General features: G+C 35.7%; 1 protein-coding gene across 1 annotated transcript in view; it reads right to left on the minus strand.

Annotated features, from left to right (window-relative positions):
• NAALADL2 (N-acetylated alpha-linked acidic dipeptidase like 2) overlaps positions 1 to 18,766 on the minus strand; it is a 1,427,879-nt gene that overhangs the window by 977,163 nt on the left and 431,950 nt on the right. The gene's annotated exons all lie outside the window — the stretch shown is intronic.

Below are 18,766 nucleotides of genomic sequence, written 5' to 3' on the forward strand. Positions count from 1 at the left end.
GCTTCTATTATAGAAATAAAAATTTAAAGCGAATTTTGCAATGTTCATTAAAAAAAAAAAATACAAGAGACATAAGGAACAGCACAGGAATCAGTTTTGTGCTGTCACGGAAAGACAGTCTTTTGGAGCACCACCAGTACTAGCTGTGGAACTGTAAGTGAGGGCTATACCTTCTCTGAGTCTCAGTTTCCTCAACTGTAAAATGGGGATGATGTCTATTTTAGAAGGTTTTTAGTGAAGATTGAAAGCAATCATGTCTGTGCTAAACACTGTGAACGGCAGATGATAAACAGAAGACAGGCAGAATTTTTTCTACCCCCCTCCCCTTCCTTTTCCATTCGTCTTCTTCCTTCTTTCTCTCCTCTTTTCCTTCCTCCCTCTGAAAGTGCAAAGAATGCCCAGGAAGAACACTGATGTCACTAGCTCCTGATGTCATTTGTCTACTTATTAATGGAGGGATCTTAGACAAATGATCCGATCCGATTTCAGAGTGCCTCGAAGTCCTCATTTGTGAAAAGATACTTTCACAAAAATATTTGCATTGCCTTCTGACTAGGAACAGAAAGAGTATTAGTTTAAACTAGTGTACTTCAAGCAAAAATAATCTCCAGCAAAGATAAGCAACAAATTGGAGATTTATCTTTTATTCATTTGTAAAAGTGAGAGAGGACATAGATCACAAAAATAAATCAATTTATTTAAACTCTGCCTCCCATAAGATATCCAGAATAAAAAACAATCTCTCTTTTCTCCCTCTAGAATTCCTTAAATTTAAGCTTTGCTCAGACTGGTTAAAAAAAAAAAATCCGAGGTTTAAACACCTACTCCTTTGAGGGTTCTTTGATTTTCAATTTGGAAAGAATCTGCGTACCATGTTTCTTAGCTCATTAATGAAAAGAGATTGATTATATAAGTTATGTAAACAGAAAAGGTAAACAACTATAATAGTTATTCTCAGAAATATTAGAAATGAAAACAAATGTGACAGTAAAAAAAAGTCCTTATCACAGGGGCACCTGGGTGGCACGGTTAAGCCACCAACTTCTGGTTTCGGCTCAGGTCGTGATCTCAGCACCATGAGATCAAGCTCTGAGTCGGGTTCTGCACTCAGTGTGGATTCTGCTTGAGTTTCTCTCTCCCTCCCCCTCTGCCCCTATCCACTATGGGCATGCTCTCTCTCTCTAATAAATAAATAAATAAATAAATAAATATATATATATATATATATATATTTAAAAATCATCACCACAGTTAATTTACAGTTCCCTCTTTCATTACCTTTCTGGGTCCTAGTTTCTTCATCTATAAATTGATCTGGAACATTTACTGTCTAAGCCCCATTCTCTCATTATAAATACTAAAACCTCTGATTTAAAAATCTAAGTTGTAGTTTGTTCCAGAATAGTCTTTGCTTCGTACAATTGCATAATGTAACATATATACCATGCTACATACTTCACCAAATGTAACCTGAAATTGAATGATGGCCAATAGAACTCTATAATCATCACATTTGGACTTCCCCCAACAGGAAGAACACATATAACAATCCTCCCTCATTATGACAACTTGGAAATGTATTTACATACTGGTCCCAGGCACCTAAAATTAGTCAATAACCAGTCTAAAACACTCATTATCAAACAGTTGAATTATACATGTGTGAAGTTACAATGAAAGCAGCATCGAGAAGTCCTATTTTTGAGCAGAGAAAAAGCATAAAAACACCAGAAACCCCAAAAGTACTTGTCATTGCCCAGAGAGTAACATAAATATACACTCAGTTAAACTGAAATAGCTTCAACATTTATAAAGCGCCATGCACTCAGTTACTCACTCTCCCTCTTGGGTACCTCATATGCCTGGAAAATTCTTCCTTCATCACTTTCCCTTTGTCTAGTTCACATGCAGGAATTCTTCTTGAACCTAATCTTGGTTGAGGCTTCCTCTATATGTTGCTAGATGCCTCTTAACAACTTGGAACTTCTCCTTTCACCAGGGCTCTTCTCACACGGTGTTGTACGTACTGCTTATTCTGTCCTTGGGAGCTGTTGTGTGACAGAGCTCTTGTGTCCCCACCACTATCCCTGAAATCGTGCAAGGTAGCATAGTTCCTGACACATATTAACTGCCTTCCACAGTTTTTGTAAAGATGAACAAGATTATCATCATCACAAAAGGAGAACTAAAGGATCTCAAGGGAAAAAAGGACATAGACTGGCAAGAAGATGAAAAAATATATTTCAGGAGGGGAAAATGCCAAATTAAATTTCAAAAGTGAAAAGAAGAGGGGTAACTAGTTAGGTTTATCTGCAAGAGTAAATAAATAAATTAAGAGCTAGAAGGATAACAGAGATGAGGACATTTATGAGAATTTTCAAAAAGGAAAGGGAAATAAAGAACACCTATATAGCGACTGCATTAGTTTAATGTGCGCGCCCCAGCACACGGGCGCGCGCGCGCACACACACACACACCCCCCCCACCCAAAAATAAACACTGGTAGCATTAGCCAGAATAGCTTTACTGAATGGTGAAAGGAATGCTAATTATACAATTATCAACATTTTTGGAATATTGGAAAGAAAGTGATGAGAGTGACTGTGTTCTCTATGTATATTCCAAGACAGTGCTGTAAAAATTACCAAGCACATTTTTAAACAACTTAAATCACTTAAGAGAAAACAGCATTCACAACCATATCATCTTTCTGTATTTCTACCATTCTATTTCTAAAGCAAACTTCATGGAGAGAGTGGCCACAGAAAAGGTTATAAATGCTACCTTTTATCATTCAGTTTGAGGGTTCTAAGTGGTAGAGCATTTGACTGCAGTTTGAGGGTTCTATGTAGAAATTAAACAGGAAGAAACCATTGTTGAAGTTTAAACTTGTCATGGGTAATTATTAAAGTGATTATGTAGTTTTTCAAGGGAAGATACATGTGAATATTTGAAAAAAATATGAAGTAGTTATTCAAAATTCTGAATGGTGGCACTGTCTTATAAAGCATGGAGCCCTGTGTAGGTAAAATGTTACACATTTAGTAACAGACCTGGCATTTCATCACTTGGCATTTTTGTTTAAAGATTCTTTGTTGAAGCTTAAATTCTGTTGTTTGATGGTCGCCAAGAATTTCTAGTTGGGATTGTCTGATCCTTACAGCTGCTAAGTACTTCCGAGTCCTTCCAGAACTAAGTCTGTTTCTAAACTAGGAAAGGAAGAGAATGCATATTCAGTACAGGAAGAATGGGTAGAAATAAATAAGATTTTCTGATGCTTAGGAATACTGGCTGAACATATTCTACATCCTCTCTTCTGAATCTAGGTATTACCATCTACCCAGTTGCCCTAGAGAGAAACTTAGGATTTATCCTTAGCTCTATCCTCCCACATTCCCCAAATAATCACAAAGTCCTAACGATTATTCCTAAATGTCACTGAAATTCACCTCCTTAACTTTCCATATTCTCTAGGTAAGGCCATCATCATCTCTCACGAAGACACAAACTCCCTAAATGAATTCTCCCTTTCCTTTAATGCATCCTTTCTGTAACTGTAGAGTCATCTAGCAGATAGAGTGATCTTCCTAAAACATAGTCATGCCATTTCCATGCTCACGTGTGTTCAACGGTCCCACAGCCTACTCAATAGTATCGATACATTATCACCACCATCCCACTGACTCCTAACCTCCCATTAGCACTTAGTTCATGGAACTTAGGCTTCTCTGACATTCCCAAGCACATCTGATGTGAATTCCAAATAGCTGAATACATAATCACATTGACTTTTCTATAATTTACATGTATTATTTACATGTATAATTTACATGTATAATTATTTTCTATAATTTACATGTAGCTGGTCAAAAAAAATTAAAGCATACTCAGTGCTTTGTATCAGGATTGACTTGTGGGCAAAAATAACCTACGCTTTTAATTCTCTCTCTCTCTCTCTCTCTTTTTTTCTTTCATAAAATTGGCATGCAGAATCTTAAGAAAATTTGTATTGATGGAGAACAAAGAAAGTAACTACTACTTTCAATTGTAATAAGACATATCTATTAACAAGGAAATAAGTAATGATGACAAGGAGAGTATCATCATTTTCATGATCTTTCTACTATAGTCTTAATAAATGAAGTAGCCAAGGAACTATATAAATTATATGTTAACACACACATGCACATACAACAGAGTTGCTTAATAATTACTGGCGGTTTATAGGTTATTTCACATGATTAAGATATACAATGACTCACATAAAAACAACAGACCCACGGAGGTGCCGAGTTGAAAGTCAGGTGGGAGCGATGCTACAAAGCAGTCTAATTTGCTGCTGGGAACAACACTCTTCTAGACTGTGGTAGAACTTTAAAATACAACATTAAATACAAGCTTGTAATCATAGGATATAGTGACCTATACACCTTTTATGAGGATCTCATGAAATCCTGGCTTACATGCCAGAAAATTTTAAAGCAATATACTCTTACTAGCAATCTCAGGCTCATCCATGAGAGTCTACTGATAGTGGGAAGACTAGCTATGACGGTCATCTAAGTGTCATTTGAAAAACAGAAAATAGTAAAGTTTTATGTATATTTAATACTATCATGGAACATAAAATTAAGTACACACACACAAATACTTGATTAATCTATACAGAACTATTCCACAAATGCTGACAAAACTCCCAGAGGAACCCTGAGGAAAGCATTGAAGGAAGATACAGGCTAACAACCTGAGACAACATAGAATGGGGGACTTTTCAATTTGAGATTATCAGGACACTTAAATAACTACAGTAAGGTTGAAAAAAATCTCCAGCTAAAACCCTAGAACACCAAGGTTTAATAGGAATACCAAACTGATAGAATGATTTCTCTACTCCTTTTAAAATGCAATGACAATGCCTAAATGATATTAGCTTGGAGATAAGTTCATTTGCTCAAAACATCCTGATATGACTGTTCTTCAAAAAGGAAGTTTCATCTGCATATCAAAGAATGCTTGAACACCTCTGATAATGTTATAAGTGCATTCCAGTCATTCATACTGAAAGGTAAAGTGTCTCTGGTCTTCAGCCTCTTCATAATAGTGTGAAAAAGCAAGACAACAGGGCTCCTGAGGCTCCGTCATTAAGCCTCTGCCTTTGGCTCAGGTCGTGATCCCAGAGTCCTGGGATATAGGCCTACATCAGGCACCCTGACCAGCAGCCTGCTTTTCCCTCTCCCACTCCCCCTGCTTGTGTTCCCTCTCTCTGTGTGTCTCTGTCAAATAAATAAATAAAATCTTTTAAAAAAGAAAAAAAAAAGGCAAGACAACTAATGCCAACTGTGCTGTAGAAATTTGGCAAATACTAACTAAAAGAAAACAATGTTTAACAGCTGTTCAGGGGGTAACAGCCTTCTCTGTTAAGGTGAAGCTGAGGTAAAAGGTGAGGATTCTCATTGTCTTTAGAACATTCTATCCCTTTCATTTAACATCTTAGAATCAGAACACAGTAACTGTAACAATCACTTATTAAATTTAACGTTAAGTGCCTTAGTTTCAATTCATGAATATGAACAAAAGTAGTCAAGAATAACTAATTATGAGGAATCAAAGGAAATTAGGGTATCTTCTGTTACATAGTATTTCTTTAATTTCTTTTTTTTTTTTTTTAAATGTTCTTCTTCTTCCCCTTCCTCCTTTTTTTGAATAGTTAAAGTGGTATAAGAAGCATTCACAAGGGGCAAAAAAAAGATTCCAGGAGAACTACTTTTGTTCAACATCATAATGGGCCACTACTTTCTAGTGTGAATGTTTTCTTTCTGAAAGCTCCTCTTCTACTTTCCCGCTGACTACCCGCCAGCTAGCATTGTTAGAGAAAAGGAGAGGAAGGATTAAAGTCTTCAACCTTTCCCTAAGTAGCTAGTACTTAAAATAGGCTTTCTTTAAAGTGACTGGCTGTCTTTTCTATGGTGACCAGATTTACAAAACGAAAAAAAAAAAAAAAAAGTCACAGAACAAATGAGGAGAGATAAACATAGCTTCTTTGGATGGACTTTACAGAATAATGGGCTAACTGGAGAAAAATCTATGGAAAAAAAACAGAAGCTCAGGGAGACACTGGGAACTACGGTGTCTGATCACCATTGGACAATAAGGGACTTGCATGTGAGCAATTTTAAGAATGAATAAATATAAAAATAGAGCTACACATGCCTTGGCTAAAGCTACCTTTAAATACTTATTTTATTCCCTCATAATCTGTTCTAAAACCTTTAGTTTTCCTATAGACTAACCCATCAATTTTTATTTCCTAAACATTTTTTTTGTTTGTTTAAAAAGCTGGGCAAATACGGTCCTTTCTTCCAATTCTCAAGGCAGATATTGAAAGCATTTTTTAGCTGCTGTTTTTAGATCTGCCAGATTCATAAGCATTTAATACTTGATAATTAATTGAAAACAATTATATTTCATCTTTCTCCTAAACTCTTTAAAATGAGAGAGTGAGGGAGATTACTAATCAAAAATTTTACTAGTATTGTTTCCTTCTTAAGGGGCCAGAATATTCCACCTCAAATTATGACACTTTGGCTTGAGGATTGTTTTGAGCTGAACCCAATTAGCTCTCTGCCTTCTCCCCTTTCTATTTATAAGAAGGACATAAGTTTCCATCAGTAATAGTGTTTCCCATTCCCTTACCAGGAAGGGAACTACTCTGGAGACAACTTTTAGTACCTTAAATAATTCCCATCTGAAACAAAAAAAACAAAACAAAACCATTAAATAACCCTTGTTTTAGAGTATAATCCTTCTACTCCCCTTCCCATAACTTACCTCCTTCTTATAGAAATCCTTACAGAAATTTTCCTTTGTCTAGCCTAAAATAGTATATAAGCCTCAAATATCTATCTCCTTGAATCACATTCCTTTGTGAAGTCCCAGTGTGTATGCATGTAATTTATTTTTTTTTCCTCCTGTTATTCCGTGTTTTGTCAGTTTAATTTGCAGGGTCCCCAGCCACTGACCCTAGGAGAACAAAGGAAAAAAGCTCTCTACCTCTCCTACACCCCTTTTCTTCAGTTTTCCTAAAATCTAAAAAAAAAAAGAAAAAAACCCTCCTTTACTTCAGATTGGTGATAAATTGAAAATTATAATATTTTAAAGTTCACAACAGTTTAAAGAAATGAAATGAGATTGAATTACCCCTATTAGCACCTAATAAATCACAAGTTAAATGTTGAAAACAAAGATGACAGTGTAAAATGCATCAAGAAACTTGGAAGGCAATTTAAATTATTAAAGCTAAAACTAAAGAGAACACTCTACTTTCTCATTTAAGGATTATTTTATGACATCACAAATACTGCACTTACCTGCCCTCAGACACTTTTGTTTGTCTGTGAACTTTCTTTAAAAAGTGGAATCTGAATGAGTTTAGTGGTTATTCACTTTCTAGTGGGTCTAATTTCTTTATATAGCTCTATTTCCTTTGTTTCTTGTTTATCCTCTAAAGCACTTAAATACATGACCCTTGGCTTTTTACTAACAAAGTCACCTGAGCAGTCTTTCCAAATTCAGTGTCCAAATGTAATGTAAATATATACAACTGTATCAATATAATAATCCATCTTTACCACCAAATTAACATGCTAGAATTGCTTTATTTGAATTTTGTTAATGAGCTAAAGATGATTCCATTAAGTGGCCAATCTCAATGTAAGTTCAGAAATTTTCTGATATAAAGACAAAATTGCCCTTAGCAATGAACGTAAACTTTTTAAATGTTTATCATACTCTTTCACTGCTGGTGGCATACAGATTTGTCATTTTCATCCTGTTTGTCCCTTCATGTAGATCTATGTTTAAGTTTCCTACTGCCTAAAAATCGCCCTTGTGGATCAGCAAGCTGCAGGACTCACTGATGCTGCTGCCTAAGACAGATGCCATGGACCCGAAGCAGGTGGAGCACTCCACTTACTTCTTCAGCTGACATAGTAACCAGCTGTCCCCAGCAGGATGCAGTGTGTGCAGCCCACCCTGTACCATAGTGTAAGAAAAGCCCAGTTGCAGCCAACCCAACCCAAACCATTCCTTGTAGTTCTTGTCCAATGATAATAAATTCTCTCAGTTTATCTGAAAAAGTCCTTGCTTAGCTTTTATCCTTAAAAAAAATTTTTTTTCTATACATTGAAATATTTCTTGGGGAGCCTGGGTGGCTCATTCAGTTGGGCATCCAACTCTTGACTTTACCTCAGGTCATGATTTCAGGGTTATGAGATTGAGCCCCAAGTCCAGCTTCGTGCTAGGCATGGAGTCTCCTTGAGATTTTCTCTCCCTTTCTCTGTCCCTCCCCCCCCTCCATTAAGAACATTCTTTTTTCTTTCAGCATTTTATTTTTTTCCCTGTTTGTCATCTGGCTTACATAGTTTCTGTCAAAGAAAAAAAAATTCTATGGTTTTTCTTAACCTTTATCTTCTATATACCATATGTCTTTTGCCTCTTGATGTTTTGATGTATTCTCTGCGCTCATTCTTAGTCCATCTGATTATTATGTGACTTGGTAGCATTTTGTGTTTATCATGCTTGGAGTTTGTTGATTTTTTTAGTTTTATCAGCTTATAATATTCATCAAATTCTAAAAAAAAAGTTCCATTATTGCTATCTTCAAATATTTTGTCTCTCTTTCCTTCTTTTTTTTTTTTTTTAAAGATTTTATTTATTTATTTGACAGAGAGAGATCACAAGTAGGCAGAGAGGCAGGCGCAGAGAGAGAGAGGGAAGCAGGCTCCCTGCGGAGCAGAGAGCCCGATGCGGGGCTCGATCCCAGGACCCTGAGATCATGACCTGAGCCGAAGGCAGCAGCTTAACCCACTGAGCCACCCAGGTGCCCCGTCTCTCTTTCCTTCTTAAAGACTAACAATAGATTTTTAAAATTAATCATATAATAGTGTAGTGGAATAATCTGTAACTGTTTATGCAGAAGTACTCATTCACTTACAAAAGATCCAACACACTGTTGCATTATATTTTTGTCATGATATATGACATATGCTAAAAATAATACAATTATAACTATATTACAGAATTACTGGTGATTGTCTAATTTCTTCCTTGCATCCTTGATTTTTTAATATCTTAAAACTAGTTATATATTACTTTTACAATAAAAATAAAGAATTTATTTACCAATTTGAGGGGGAAAAAAGTCTTATTTATGATTCCTGTTCTTCAACATAAATTAGAAGGATAAAAGAGGTCTTAAACTTTGCTTTCAAAAATGCCAAGGATATCCGCATAATTTATCTATACTTTATGTCTCTGATGTTTATAAACAGAACCTGAGCTTGTTAGTGTTGGTAAATAGCTAATAAAAGAAATATCTATATGTGTATAAATAGTCAATAAGTATTTAGTAAATTTAGTTGACAAGGAAAGAAATTTTTGTAAACTTTAATTAGAATTCCTTAAAGGGGCCTAGGAGGAAAAACTGTGGTATAATTAAAAAACAATAAAATTCAGATGTTCTATTTATGGGAAGGTCAGGTGGGAGATAAATGTCACTCAGTAGATATTTCACAGCATCTTTTTTATAAACTCATACTTTTATAAAAACTTTTATAAAAACTTTTTATATACTTTTATAAATACTTTTATAATACAAGTATCTTAGCCACCATGTTGATTTGGGGAATTTTAGTTAGAAAAGAGACAGCAAGACTATTCTGTTTGAGCTGGGAAGAAAGCAGACAAGGAGTCACCTAAGGAAAAACTGTCACTCTCCAGAGAACTAGCAAATAAGAAAATTAGCTTGATGTTTCCTATTCTTTATAAAACACCATCTTCTGGTAATCATTAATATATTATCACCAACAAAATTATAGACAGAAAAAACAGAATTTCAATAACAAATTATTTCATTCTCAGAAGTACCCAGTATTGGGGTGCCTGGGTGGCTCAGTGGGTTAAGTGTCTGCCTTTGGCTCAGGTCATGATCTCAGGGTCCTGGGATGGAGCCCTGGGTCCTGTGGGACTCCCTGCTCAGCAAGGAGTCTGCTGCTTCTCCCTCTCTCCTTGTCCCTCTCCCCAGCTTGTGCACTCGCTCTCTAATAAATAAATAAAATCTTTTTTTAGTAAAAAAGAAGTATCCAGTATTAACCTTTAAATAAAAATCCCAGAGAGAGAAAAGGAGGAGTATGTGGGTAAATATAGACATGATATAGATGTAGAAAGATTAAAAAGATATAATTATATTCAGAGGTGTAGGAATAGAGAGATTAAAATCTAACAATGTACAGACCATTTTGAAACACTTTTTTGTAAAAATTATACAGTGGATATCATTCTATTGAGATCTTCTTGATGGACTTTGGAGTCAGATAAATGTGATTAAGATCCTAGACACTGTTTAATCCTAGTGTGACCTTGTACAAATTGTTTCACTTTTCTGAGCCTCAACTTTTTTCATTAAAATGGAGAAAATACCTGAGCCTCCATAAGGGGTTAAGGTGATAGATAGTTCCATATGTTAATGCAGGGCCTGATCATAATAAGCTCTCAACAAACTTTGGCTCTAATACAGAACCTTGTGTTTGCTTAATCGTTATTATAAGATTTACAAATAACTTTTGGAATGCTTTCCCAAATCTCAGTGATCTTCTCTTATCTATTCCTCACATCCACAGGGGTAGAACATTTTGTTCTATGCAATATAGTTCACTCCACAGGTTCTAGTTGACCAAACCAGTATGTACATAAAACTCCAAGTAGAAGACCAGAGAATTTTTTCCCCTACAATTTTGATTTGAGACTGAAGGAGAATTAAAGTTAGGCTTGTAACATGTAATGTCAGGAGCTATGTGCATAACCATGTTAAGTTCAGCTATGTTAAAGGGGTAATTGAAAACAACAATGAATTTAGGTTGTGAACATATCATGAAGGATTCTTGCTCAATCTGCTAGTTATAATAAATGTGCTTTTTAAAATTTCTTAATTTAGGCTAAAGCTAGCTTGAATTGGTTTTGAATTGAATTGGTTTTGTTATTTATAACCAAACAGTTTTAATGACTAGAACTGTTAAAGATAATTATCCCAACAATAGGTGCAAATGGCCTCAGGCGGGGCTGTTGACAGTCCTAAATGAGAATGATATCTAGGGCTTCTAATTTATTTTTTAACAATAGTAAATCATAGCACACGCTATAAAGAACACATCATTGCATCCTTATAAAAACCTCAAAAAAGCCAACACTATGTTATACACTAAGTAACTGAGGTTCAAAAACAAATAACATTGCCAAGGTCCTAAGTGATGGAAATGGCATTTAAAGAGACTTTAGTATCTTTCTGACACCAAAGTTCTATTATATCATTCATTCATTCATTCATTTGGTAAAAGTTTACTGATTACTTATTATTTACCAGAAACTATGATATCTAGCTTTCTTACATTTAATAAGGCATTATGTGCCAAGTAATTTACATATATTAACTCACATAATCTTTGTTCTATAATGTCCATTTTACAGATGACACCCAAAAAGAGAGGAAACTTGCCTGAAGACTTGCTAGTGACAGAGCCAGGATTCAAACTAAGCAATGCGGTTCTTACTAACCCTAATTTTTTTTTTTTTTAATCTCTGCTGCTGTCTGTATGAGGTGCAGGGTATACAGATACAGTTTCTGATGCTCTCATAGAGGTTACATTCTAGTTGGAGACACAGAGGAGAACAAAGCAAACAAACAAGTACTAGTTATAATAGGGTTATGTAAGAAAAGGGCAGGATGTGATGTGAAAGAATAACAAGATGTCAGTCGTAGTTTAGAGAAGTACCATTAGAAACAGATATAAAATTTGAGGAGCCCAGCCACAGAAATGTTTGGAGGATAGTGAAAGAACATGAGAGGAAGCCTAGAGGTAGAAACAAACTTGGTCTTTTTGTTCAGTTGAAGGAAGGCCACTGTGCCTGAAGCAAAGGAGTAGTTACATATTAAACCACGAGAACTACAGCAATAAATGGTCAGGTTTGATACTGGTTTTACAGTTCTTCACTAGGTGAAATAAAATTTCCCCACAAAGTTAATAAGAATTATTAATCAAAAAATCTTACTTTCAAAATAATTTATATATGTCTAATAAAAGAAATCATTTGACTCTCTTTCTTTTATCTATTCTAGAAGAAAAATTATTGCCATTGGGTTCCATATGTGAACAAAGCACAGCCATTACTGAATGGCCACTCTTCCAACTGCAGACACAAAGGTCTCTACACAGTAAACAATAACCAGATAGTTTGCTTGCTCAGTTCACTCTTAATTTCCTGGTTATCTGCTCAGTTATATTGGTTATTTTGGTTATAATGGTGATATTGCTCATGGCAATTATACTAAATTAACTATCAGTTTCACTGGTTAAAAGTAAAATCCATTTGGGCGCCTGGGTGGCTCAGTGGGTTAAGCCGCTGCCTTCGGCTCAGGTCATGATCTCAGGGGTCCTGGGATCAAGTCCCACATTGGGCTCTCTGCTCGGCGGGGAGCCTGCTTCCCTCTCTCTCTCTCTCTCTGCCTGCCTCTCTGACTAATTGTGTTCTCTCTCTCTCGCTGTCAAATAAATAAATAAATAAAATCCTAAAAAAAAAAAAAAAGTAAAATCCATTATGTTGGTGCATGACACATAAACTATTGTAAATATCTGCAGGTGTATGTGTTTAGCTCTTAAAAATTTAATTCACAAACTAACCAGTCATATCCACTCATACATTTGAAATATGAACTCTTTAATTATATTTCAGAACTTTAATTTTAAGCATACTAACTAAATTCATAGTCAAAATCAGAATGCTGCTCAGAAATTTTGTGAAAGGGAATTATCAGTAATATTATTTTGTCAGAAAGGGTATACATTTATAATGTCTTCTTATGAGTTCATTAAAAAATAATTCCTTATAATTAATATTTTATAAACTAAAATATCAAAATCTATGTACTAACTTTTCTATTAAAAAAACTTTTTTAAAGGTTTATTTATTTTACAGAGCAAGATAAAGAAGGAGAGCACAGTAGGGAGAGGGGCAGAGGGAGAGAGAGAGAGAGAAATCTCAAACAGACTCCCCACTGAGCACAGAGCCCATCATAGGACTTGATCTCATGACCCCAAGACCCAAGATTGTGGCCTCAGCCAAAACCAAGAGCTGGATGCTCAACCAAGTGAGCCACCCTGAGTACACCCCAGTTAAAGCTTTAATGTAACAAATGAATAACATACCACTGGATAAAATTACATATAATTGTAATCATAAAAAATAAGCAATAGTCTATGAAAATCAGTCTAGTAAGCCATTTAAATTAGTATGATGATTACTCCTCTGTATCTCTGATCCTTAAAATAATAGGAAGTGTTAAACATGGAACAATAAATCCATCTGGCTTAAAGATCTTAAGAGTTGATATTTTGTTTAAAATAAAATAACTATACCAAGTTTATTTTATAAAAATCACTAAAGTTTGTACTGGCTTCCTCTAAGATTAAAAAAAAAGCAGATTTTAAAATGATATTGCAAAAAGAATAATCTGTGTTACAGAGAAAATCTTAAATTTTCTTTCATTAAGATAAAGAGTAGAGGCTTGTGAGAATGGGATTGTTCTTATATCTACTAGATGGACACACTCTTCTTGCTTAAAGAGAATGTTAAAGTATCATTTATTTTTGCAAAGTGATACATACATACTCTGTTGACCAATATATTTCTACTTATTAAAAAATTCTGGAACAGTCTATGCTTTAAGGTGTTGAAATGATATATGTTGCTATATATTTGGGCTTGGTGGTGTTTTGCAAATTTGCCCTCTAGGAATACTGCAGCCTTATACTCCAGCAAGGAATATAAAGCATTTGCTTAATAAGAATTTAGGTTGGCCAAAAAGTCCTTCAAATGGAACATTTTAATTAGAACCTCTCGATGAGAAAAACTGCAAGTTTTTTTTCTTTTTTTTTTTCTTTCCTTCTTTCTTTTTTTTAAGGAAAAGAAGCTTATCTTATATCTTTACCAAACAAACAAACAAACAAAAAACACCCAGACACTTGGGGGGAAGAGCAAATCTGGTTTTAAATTATATCCACTCTGATGGCAGTAAATCTTTCAAATACATACATTTACAAAGATATAAACTACTTTCATCTTTTACATCCTCTTAACAGCTTTAACAGAAATTACCTTCATAAAGTATAGCTCAGTGTTATTATAGTTAAGTGGAAAGAGAGGGATACAGGGGTCTGTGTAGGTAAGTAAGTCACTTTCCTTTTTTGTCCTATTTATTTGGGGAAAAAATCTGTCTTTTCACTCTCAATAGATCAAGAAAGAAATACTAAGTACTTTTGGTAGAGACACAGGGACTAAAACTAAATTGCCAGCGGAACATAAAACCAAACCAAAGCACCCATATTGTACATTCCCTCATCATGCAGGCCATCAGTTGTTTTCTCCACATCCTTGACGTACCCACACGGATGCTCCTGATTATCTAAGAACAAGGCCCACCATCAAGCCTCCTGCCTTTGCACATGCATTTCTCTGTACTCAGGATGCACCTTCACATACGACAGGTAAATGTATCTACAGGTATATGATATACCACATATTCTTCAAGACGCAGCTCGGGCCGTAAGTCACTTCTCCGAGCTGGTTTTCTTTGGCATTCTCCCTTGTCCCTGACCCCAGGGCCTGCCTGGGGCTACATGTTCCTGTGATAGTTATGCAGCTCATTCGTGGGCAGAGGTTACAAAATCCATGCTGAAGCCAGATCAGCCCTGGCAAACTTTGTAACTGACCCATAAGGTGTTGTTTTCATTTTAAGCTGGCCCAATATTTTATATCTTATGATTTACCATAAACTCCCAGATTTCCAGCTTTGCTGCTGAATAATAATGATAAAAAAATCTTCCACATTTTCACATGGCAAAAATCCTTTGAAACAGAGTAGCCCCTGTGCAACAGGCAGGAGCTGTTAGGTTCACCACCCTCCCTCTGGCCTCCCCATTCTGGGTCTGCCAGCTCTCACAAAGTGTTGTATTTACAGGGTGTATGTGTGCATTTTTATCAGAGAGAACTATTTCCCTGTATCCAGCCCACTCAACTCACTTATTTTTTGTCATTCTTGCCTATACATTATTTGACTATGGTGCCCCTAGGCACTGGGAACATGATCACAGAAAATTTAAATACATGTGTCATTTATTACTACCATTATCTTTATTATTGAAGCCATTTTTAACTGTGACTTCATTCCCTCACTTCAAACTCATTTTCAATTGCAACGAAAAATACCCATTTGTTTCTTCCCCAGCTGTTCTTCTGTTAAATGTGTTAAACATGGAATGACCAAAAGAGAGGCTGTCAGAAGGTAAAGCTATTGATAGTTCTCAGCCTGGATAATTAATCCATATATAAAGAAATTAGTTTAAACAACGTCCCATATTCTTACCTTCCTCCCAGATAATTGGCTTCTTGCCCGGCATTAAACACAGAAGGCCCAGAGAAATGCCAGAAGTTCCACCATAAGCTTCTGGAATCAGCTGACAACTACAAGGTCCGCTGGGAAGTCAGAACTCAGTATAATTGCCTGAAACTCCTCCAGGCCTAGCTAGGCTTCGTTTCAGTGACTAGTGGTTCATTTGCTCAATCTGTCTGGTAGTTTACCAAGGGAAAACTGGCTTTTCATCACTTGCAAAATGAGAAATGTTACATTCTTTGAAAATGTAATCAAACTTTCTCCAGTCTCTGTGAAAGGTACAGAGGAGAGCATGTGTTTCTGTTTAAACACGAATAAAAAGAACGGCAAACATTACCTGGTCATCTGCTATGTGCCAAGGGCTGAGCTGGTGACGCATGCCTATTTTTTCATTATACTGCTCAAACTTGAGTTAGGAACTGTCATTCCTATTCTTTACAGCTCTTTAGGGAGCTGAATCTTAAAGTAAAGGTAAGATATATTGTCTAACATGATAGGATTAATAACTTGAAATTCTGGCATCTCCATATGTTTGATGCCAAACCTGGACATGTACTGATTTTACTAAGCTGTCTGGTGCCTTCACTCAAGCATTTAAGTCCACTCATCCCTAGTCTTCTAGGAGAAGTAGGGCCTTAGCTAATGAGCAAACAGGCCATGAATCAGTGACTGATGAAAAATATGAAAAGAATCATCATACTGGAAAGAGCCTGAGGATGTCTATCTGGGGAAACAAAAAAGACCTAAGTGCTGTTCCTGAATATTAGGAGGACGAATTAGTTGTTTGGATTCTAAAGGTCATGCAATTTGTGAAGGAGGGGTTCTCTATGAAAATTAACACAAAATTACAAAATGCAAAATTAGTTATTCTGGTGAATGTTTATAATGACAAAAGAGGTCAAAATTTTCAAATACCAAGTTAAACCACATTAATAAAAAATATTTAGAAAAACAATATGATACTATTTTTTATTAACTGCCTACCACACTTTTATAGCACATTTGCCCTTACATTTTTGGCTGTATATTCTTGATTTTCTCTTTAATTATTCTATGGCAACAATTTTGCAATATTTTCTATACAGAGAATAGAGAGATAATTAGTTTTTTTTAGCATCGTTGATTAAAAATTATTTTTTGTTAATGATATTTTAGAAGAGTTTCTGACAGTTTCACAAGTCATCACTGAAAATCTATAAATTTTTAGGTCTGTTAACAAATTATGGAAAACCTCAGTCAAGTTTCTTTCATTAATAAGCTATTCCATCTAGTGCTTGCTTTGGCAGCACATATATAATAAGCTATCCCGTCTATACTCAGGATTTATAGTATTGCTATATATAACACAAACATAGGAATTCTAAAGAATTATATTTTGTTCAATTTAATAGGAAATGAAAAAATATATATTATATTTATAATTGCATATGCTGCATTACAGGGTATACTCCTGAGAACAGAAAACACTGGCTAGAGAAGCCTCCACATAACAATTTTACATGTGTTGATGATTAGACAGATTTTGATCAACTAACTTCTGACTTCATGCATTCAAACATCCACTACCCACATACTTATGGTGTGAGACATTTTAGGACATGTTCATATTTTGCTATGACCTCTGGCCACATGTCTGTGTTCTAGCACAGTTAGCAGTAGCAGTTTCCTAGAAGCCACTCCTATGTGTTGGAATGGAGAGCAAGAACTTTAAAAAAAAAAAAAAAAGAGAGAGAGAGAAATTAATGTGAGTCACATAAACATACCCTACTAAACCCAAACTAAGTACATTCCCAACTGAAGCATCCCATAACCAGGTCCCCAACCTGCCCCTCAGCCTCTCCAACCTCTCCAATACCACCACACACGAGGAGCACTGTAAGGGAGGAGAAGCTGGAGAAGAGTTGTCCTAACTGTGATTAAAATACCTTATCTTGGCTAATCTAAAAAAACACATGACCTTCAAGACTATTCCTGGGTCCCCTCCCAGTGGTTTGGAAGTGGTTTGTGCACATGAGATGCTTGAACCTTAAGCTGTATTAATTTCATAGTAATTCTGCCTCCTTGGAGGGTTACTTTGTAGATAGAAGATACCTGTACTCTGTCCTTTTCTGTAGAGTATGGGACTATACAGCTTGAGGAAAAAACCATAGGCAAGATGTTTCTGGTTCAGTTTTTTGTTTTTTTGTTTTTAATTTTTTATTTATTTGACAGAGAGAAATCACAACTAGGCAGAGAGGCAGGCAGAGAGAGAGGAGGAAGCAGGTGCCCCGTGGAGCAGAGAGCCCGATATGGGGCTCGATCCCAGGACCCTGGGATCATGACCTGATCGGAAGGCAGAGGCTTTAACCCACTGAGCCACCCAGGCGCCCCTCTGGTTCAGTTTTAAGAGAGCTTACGAACAAGGGATGGTATCCAGCAATATTGTAGGCTACAGCAAAAAGTTGTGAATTCCAGCAATATTGTATCCAGCAATATTGTAGGCTAGAGCAAAAAGTTGTAAATTCCCATTACTGAAAGGAGTTGAACAAAAAAGCTATTTGACATCTGGAAAAGACATGATTGTGAGTCAGAAGTCAGGCCTAGAATACATGTGTGACGTTTTTATAGTCACTGTGATAGTTTGGACACACTGGCTCCTTTTCACTTGTTATTTATAAGACTTTTGTTTGGAAAAAAAAAAGCTAGTGTGAAGAATAAATTAATAAAGAAATTCAGTTATTCCAAGAAATTCAAAATTTTCTGTTAAAATTGCCTCATTTCTTCTAAGTAATTCACTGGCTTAAAAAAAAAAAGAAACAAAGAAAAAGCAAGCTTTTTAAAAAATAAAATCTTAAAAGCCGATGTGAATGGGGCTGTTCAGTTTGAAGCAAGGGTAAAAGACCAAAAACATGCCTTGCCTTTGCCCCTTTCTTTTCCTCTTCACCCCACAGTGACCTTCATGGACTCCAGTAGTTTCAAATTTAGGGCTCCATGAAAGTCAATGTTCTATCCCCTAGACTAAGGACCTCCTCATGAATTTGTACTATCCATGTGAATTTTGATATCTGAAGCATTTTTACAGTCGACCTTAAAGCAAAGAGACTTTTATGAAAGATCTCAACAGGGCTTCTTAAACTGGGGCATGCATATTCCAGGTGCGACAGGTAAAGGAAGGAGATAATAGGACTACAAGATAAAGGCGGCACAGCTTCCCAGTACAACTGTTTTACTTGATGTTAAGTATATACAATGTTACTTTCTTATTCAAATCGATATAACCAAGGCAAA

The sequence above is a fragment of the Meles meles genome, chromosome 4, assembly GCF_922984935.1.
Source record: "Meles meles chromosome 4, mMelMel3.1 paternal haplotype, whole genome shotgun sequence".
In the NCBI taxonomy this organism is placed as follows: domain Eukaryota; kingdom Metazoa; phylum Chordata; class Mammalia; order Carnivora; family Mustelidae; genus Meles; species Meles meles.